The sequence below is a fragment of the Schistocerca cancellata genome, chromosome 5 (assembly GCF_023864275.1).
Source record: "Schistocerca cancellata isolate TAMUIC-IGC-003103 chromosome 5, iqSchCanc2.1, whole genome shotgun sequence".
Taxonomy (NCBI): Eukaryota; Metazoa; Arthropoda; class Insecta; order Orthoptera; family Acrididae; genus Schistocerca; species Schistocerca cancellata.
In genome coordinates this window covers 350,512,605-350,519,253 of record NC_064630.1, presented here as the reverse complement: position 1 = coordinate 350,519,253, position 6,649 = coordinate 350,512,605, and the positions used below count along the sequence as shown (strand labels likewise).

The 6,649-nt window shown below is 37.6% G+C and overlaps 1 long non-coding RNA gene across 1 annotated transcript; it reads left to right on the top strand.

Moving 5' to 3' along the window:
- The first annotated feature begins 935 nt into the window (after window positions 1–935).
- On the top strand, window positions 936–5,190 carry LOC126188936 (uncharacterized). Its single transcript, XR_007537881.1, has 3 exons — window positions 936–1,010; window positions 1,442–1,520; window positions 4,654–5,190. It is a non-coding gene; the product is annotated as an uncharacterized LOC126188936 (long non-coding RNA).
- Window positions 5,191–6,649: the final 1,459 nt, after the last annotated feature.

Sequence of the window (6,649 nt, the reverse complement as noted above, 5' to 3'; positions counted from 1 at the left end):
TACTTTGGGTTAGTCCTTGTATATTATTGTTCTTTTTTCGTTCTGTGACACACGTAAAGTTCATGATCCTGAAGTCTTCGTTTTAATTTTTCGTCAAAATTAAAAATTGAAACTGATGTTTTTCTTATTTTTGACATACAATAACAGTTTCACAGACAGTTTACTTTTCATTGGCCGTAATCCAGCAGTGGCAAGCTGTGTGTGTATTTTGAATACCTTAAGATGTTAAAATGCGTTTCTTCCTTGCAATTTTACTCGGCTTATACTTTATACAGTTAGCAATACGCTGTATCGATGTTGATATTATCCAAGTACCTGGGAAAAATCGACAGCTTACAGGGAACAGAAAATGTTTACGTAGCTCCAAAGGCATTCATTATTTTAAAATTCTTTTAGTGGAGTTGTGTGTGTAACATCCCTGCATCAAATGATGTACCATGAATTCATCCATGGACAAATCTCTTAAGTTGTCGGTATTCATAGGTCTGAACCTTGCAAGCCACCTACCTTGACTCAAATCAGGCAAAACTCACCCCTATGCCACAAACAGATTCTTTCTGTGTATTCTTCCTTCTAGAACGTTTAAAAGATTTTATATGACATATCCACTCATATCGTCTTTGATTGTTTTTTCTTAATGTTCTTTCCTCAGCAGTTCTCTCAGAGACTTTATAGTCGCTTGTTCTGTCCATGTTGTTATGAGACCGTTTTTCCCAAAATGTCCCGAAAGTAATGTAAAAACAGAAATAAAAAAGTAAACCAAATCGGAATAAATTAATTCCCACTTGAGTCATTTTTAACGATGTTCGGCAATTTCAGTCTTCATTCTGAAGCCTTGTTTACAGTTGAAGGTTCAACATGCTTTCAGCTGCAACCATAGATGCAAACACATGCATTCTGTAGTGCTTTTCATCTTTATCTCTTTGGCAATCACGGTACTACTAACGCGAATTTAATCGATTTATCCAGATACACGTTTATCTGAATCACATCCCAGATCCAATGTCCAGGTTTGTCGGGGCATTAGCTTATTATTTCCAGTAATTGTTAACCCATTTCTTTCGCATGTTCACGTAATAAACTGAGTAAACTGAAATCCTTTTTTAATATAGTAGATAACAGAACTACTTTATCCTTCTTTTGGTGGGTAGCGATCTTAGCATGTCAGATATACGGTTTATTTTAATATATTTAATTAAAGAATCACATTTAAGCTACCACCTCCAACAAAAGTCCCAGTAACACCTTACACTATGGCGACCCTGTTCAGGAGAGGTTTACTCGTGAACTCCTAACGCCACAGTTAGATCTGTGAAATTATTCCAATTTAAACTTTACTGTTGAAGAAGAATTAACGTTTGCCATCTCAATAACAATTAAATTAATGTAAATTATATTAAGTTGCTGGTATGCATCTAACCATCTACGTGTTTTACTGCAGTAAAGTGGAGTTAGTATGTGTCCATTGTTACCCAGCTGAAGATAATTGTCGAATGGTCGGAGAGAATTTTGTTTTCCAGGTTAGTAGAGCATTCAACTGTAGTGTGTATGCGGGTGTGAGCCATTTATCGTAGGTCAGTTAGTTTTTATTCAAACGTTAGGAGTGTTAGAGATCTGACTAATTTTCTATGTCACTAGTTAGAAATTTGGCAAGGATGAGAAAGGCAGACAGAGAAGTTGCATTTAATTCAGAAATAGGAGGCAGTTGTAACGAAGTGGAGGTGCAGCAGGAGAATATTCAGCACGTAGAGTTTAGCGGAACATGGGACGCAGCATCACAAAATGAAATGAATGACGGAAATGAGGTAAGTCAAACGCAAGTTAACGATGAGATGTTCGAAAGTGACGTTAGATGAAAAACGATAGCGAAAGTTCAGCGTAGACTTCCGAAATAACATGTCACAAAAGCAAAGCACAGGGGATGCCACTCGTGAGCTCACGCCCCAGCAGCTGATAGCATTCAGTCTGCAGATTTTTCTGACTGAACAGTTCAAGAGAGCAGAGGAAAGAGCAGAGAAAAATAACGTGCAGTTCGAAAAATTAAATGAACGATTCAAGAAAATGAAGGGACGGTCCAAGAGAAGCGAGGTAAAAAGGGAAGCACAGTTGGAAGAAAACAGAAAACAGTTTAAAATTTAAATGAGAAGGTAGACAAACAAGTAGGATCTGTAAATAAGAAATTTTCCGAATACGTGAAGTAATGCGAAGAATAAATACAATCATTAGACAAGAGACTGATAGCCAGGTTACCGAAGTAAAGAAACATATCACGAAGAAAACAGATGAACAGAAACAAGACTTAAATACAAAGGGTGATATGTTGACACAGAATACAAAAGGGACTACAAACAGATTAAACGAAGATACTGAAACCAGCAAGCCATGGAAGGAGGAGCACAAAAGCTCACAGAAGAATAAGCTAGGGAAAGTAATAGATCAAATTGAAGTATTAACCACCACTGTTGAGCAGTTGTCAACATATAACAAAACCACATCCGACAGGACAGTACCAGTAAAGTTACGTGAGAATGAAGAAATTAGAGATGTGATAAAGTTTAAGGAGATTCAGGCCAAAATTAATTGATTGTAAAGAGAAACGTTAGATCTGGTAATGAAGATTCTGAGTGCCAGTAACATGTATGTAGCGCAAATTTTTTGGTTGTGAAGAATTTGACAGTGAAAGTCACATTAGGACTCGATTTTGTGAAACATTACCACATCAGACTACATTTGAGGGATAGGTTTGCACTTGCGAGTTTGAAGAACAATAAGATCAAATTAAAATTCGTAGATAATGGAGAAACATTGGTAGTAGGAAGTTATTTATCAGGTCTGGTTGTCACAGAAAAGGAAGAGGAAATGGCATTATGTTCAAATGGTCCAAATGGCTCTAAGCACTATGGGACTTAACATCTGAGGTCATCATTCCCCTAGACTTAGAACTACTTAAACCTAACTAACCTAAGGACATCACACACATCCATGCCCGAGGCAGGATTCGAACCTGCGACCATAGCAGCAGCGCGGTTCGGAACTGAAGCGCCTAGAACCGCTCTGCAAATGACATTAGGGAACGAAGAAAAACAAGTGGAAGAAGCAGGAGGCGAAGTTAGCCACGACGTAATAAAAGATTCTGAGGAGTTTCAAACAGGTGATTTGACGGAAAATGTAAACCCGCCTTTGATCACAGAAGTTCTGAAGAAAATAGATGACGAAGGATGGGAGGATGTTTGGACCAGCGAATCAGAAGAGAAAGAGGCAGAATTCCTAAGATGCAATCTAATGGAAGAGGATTTGTTGATGCTCTGGTAAAAGCAGCAGAAGAGGAACGGGGCACAAACGAGGACGAGAACTTTTGAGATGCTGGAAATGTTCGAATGTGCTACTGTGAAGAATAGGAAGAGTGATGAAGAAGTAACAGATAACAATTGCAGAGACCATATGTGGGATAAACTATTTGATGGAAATATTTTGACAACAAATATGTGTTGGGAAGGTGAAGAAACGCTAAACAAAAATTGTGTGGTGGGATGTGAGAAAGACTAGATAAAGGCGATAATGGATGAAGAGAAACTGTAGACTACCCACCTGTTAGACGTAGACACGCCAGGAAACCGTAAAATTAGCTTTGGAGGGGGAAAGTGCACAAGCAGAGAAGAGGAAGAAAAATCATAAACGACTGATAACAGAGATGAAGTTTACTGTGGGCGATAAAGTGTTATTACCTCAAGGGAGAGTCGATATTTAAACAGCAGATTGTTTTATTATTTTGTGGACGTAACTGCATCCAGAAAATTGTACATCACAATGACGTAGAATTAGAAACTCTCCAAAGCCGCAAATCAACTGTAAATCAGAACATCTCACATCTTAAGATATTTAGAGAATAAGAAGAGTAAGAAATGAGGTTCTATGAATATGTTACAACACTTGAAAAAAGAGCCATGAAGTCATGAAACAGAATTTTCAAATGAAATAAGTCCATATGTCATCAGACAAAGTCAGTAAAATGCTGCAGGAGGTACTGAGAAGAGATGCATTAAATGGATCATTGGCTGTAGTTGCCCATTGATGAAGATGTGCGTATTGATGGGGTTTATTCTGCATGTGTTCAGTGGACATGAAGAAGCACTGAGCAAGAAGTCAAGGAGATTGATATTTGAGTTTATGTGACTGATGTTAGTGTTGATAAGAGTTGGATAGCAGACATGAAGGAACACTGCACTGTGAGAATTTAGCAGACATGTAGGAAAGCTCTGACATGAGGAAGGTTGGTGAAGACAGCAATACGCCAATTTACATGAATATTTGCTAGTATGATGTGAGTATGCTGTGACGTTTGTTATGTATCTCCATATACTGTTGACAGGCCAGATAGCTGAACTTTAGGAGGAAAGGCATGATGAACGCAAACAAATAAAAAATGATCAAAGAGTGAACCTGGTAAGACCAAGTCTGGAGGAAAGAGTAAGTTTATTTTCAGTAAAAGACAAACAGACTACTAATCATCGTAAATGTGAAATAATGTTGCCAGTAAGGGCAAAAAATGGTAAGAGACCACAAAAGTAAAAAATCGAGTAAAGTAAGATTTTGTTCTGTAAGTTTTCATGTATGAGTCGAGAACCATATTGTGCTTGTGTTTTTATGTTTCAGATTGGTGATCTCCACAGTATAAGAGATAATGGAAGATGATGGATGTTGGAGGTTTTAATGCATCAGAAGAAAAATAGCCAGTGAAGAAAATAGGAGATGTGTAATATTCGAATATATAGGGTGCCTTCAGTAGATCTGGGAGACGTCTAGTAGTATTGGCAGATCTCTCTGGACTAAGCAGTAGCCGGCTGGGGTGGCCGAGCGGCTCCAGGCGCTACAGTCTGGAACCGCGCGACTGCTACAGTCGCAGGTTTGAATCTTGCCTCGCACGTGGATGTGTGTGATGTCCTTAGGTTAGTTAGGTTTAAGTAGTTCTAAGTTCCAGGGAACTGTTGACCTCAGAAGTTAAGTCCCATAGTGCTCAGAGCCATTTTTGAACTAAGCAGTAGCGTATGTGAACAATAAATAACCGTTTGAGGAAAAAATTTACCTCTAAAACATGTCACCTGATCTCCCAACCAAGAAAGATATTGACAAAACTGTCATTATTAAAAAAAAAGAGTTTGAAGGATTTTAGTATGAGAACTATGAAGTAAATTAAACGTAAATATTGATGTTTGAAAGAACAAAGAATTAACAGCAATGGATAATAGTAATTTGTAAGAGAACTGACGCAAATTAAATGTATAAAGATATATCTTTGAAGAAATAGAGAGCTGTTGAGGAATTAATAGTAATGAAGTATAAAAATTAATGAACTAAGTTAATTAAGTTAAAATGGAATTTAAAATATTTTATTGTTGGAGAAATAGTAATAAGAGTGGAGTATGTTTATATTTATGAGAATTGTAATATTAATACAGTTGATACCGTATATAGTGACATTGCTTTTAAGAACTAGAAGAGTGGAATCTAACGGTCCCACCTACGCACTACATAAATGCTATTTTTAAAAAAATCGCTTAGAAAGACCTCACTTATTTCGACTTATTGTATAAAGCGACGAATTTTTTATTACATTTTAAGAGAAATATATCGACTGTAAAGTCAAATGTTTGCTTTTGTTTGCTACAAGTTTGGGAATTACTAACAACAATGTTATGCCTATTTTCAAACTCTTGTTTTTTGTAGATTTTCTGTTAAAATCATTGTATGCGTTAAACAAGAAGAAAGAGGAAAGTATTTAGTACTGAAGAAAACTCACACAAAATATGGCGATTAGAGAATGGGGAAGCAAAGATCAGCGTCATAAAGGAATTAGGTGACTCAAGAATTTCTACAATCCGAAAGGATAGAGAGAAAATAGTCTCTTTTCGAACACAGTTCGAAATCTAATGGGAGAGATCATCTGAGCATAAAGATACTGCAGATGTTTCATTGGGTGGTTTAAGTGGCTAAAACCTTATAATGTACAGACCAATGGACCTAATCTTCAAGCGAAAGCCAATGAATTTGCGCGTCTGTTGGAAAATCCGAACTAAATTGCTCTTCATGTTGGATATGGCGTTTCCGAGCTCGCTCCGATATTACCGCCGGGGGGATTGGTGGTGAAGCTTCCGGTGTAACTGATGACGCAACAGGTGAGTCGCTATCTAAGAAGTGGACTGCTTTGTTTGAAGGGTACAAACCAGATGATGTATTGTTTTACAACAAGACACAAGATAGGACATTACCGCCGGGAGGATTGGTGGTGAAGCTTCCGGTGTAACTGATGACGCAACACGTGAGTCACTATCTAAGAAGTGGACCGCTTTGTTTGAAGGGTACAAACCAGATGATGTATTGTTTTACAACAAGACACAAGATAGGACATTACCGCCGGGAGGATTGGTGGTGAAGCTTCCGGTGTAACTGATGACGCAACACGTGAGTCACTATCTAAGAAGTGGACTGCGTTGTTTGAAGGGTACAAACCAGATGATGTATTGTTTTACAACAAGACACAAGATAGGACATTGAAATTTAAAGTGTTCAGGTGGAAAAAGTGTAAGAAAAGAATAAAAAATATGGTTGCTGCAAATATGACTGGGTAATGTAGAGAAAAGCTTTTGGTTTT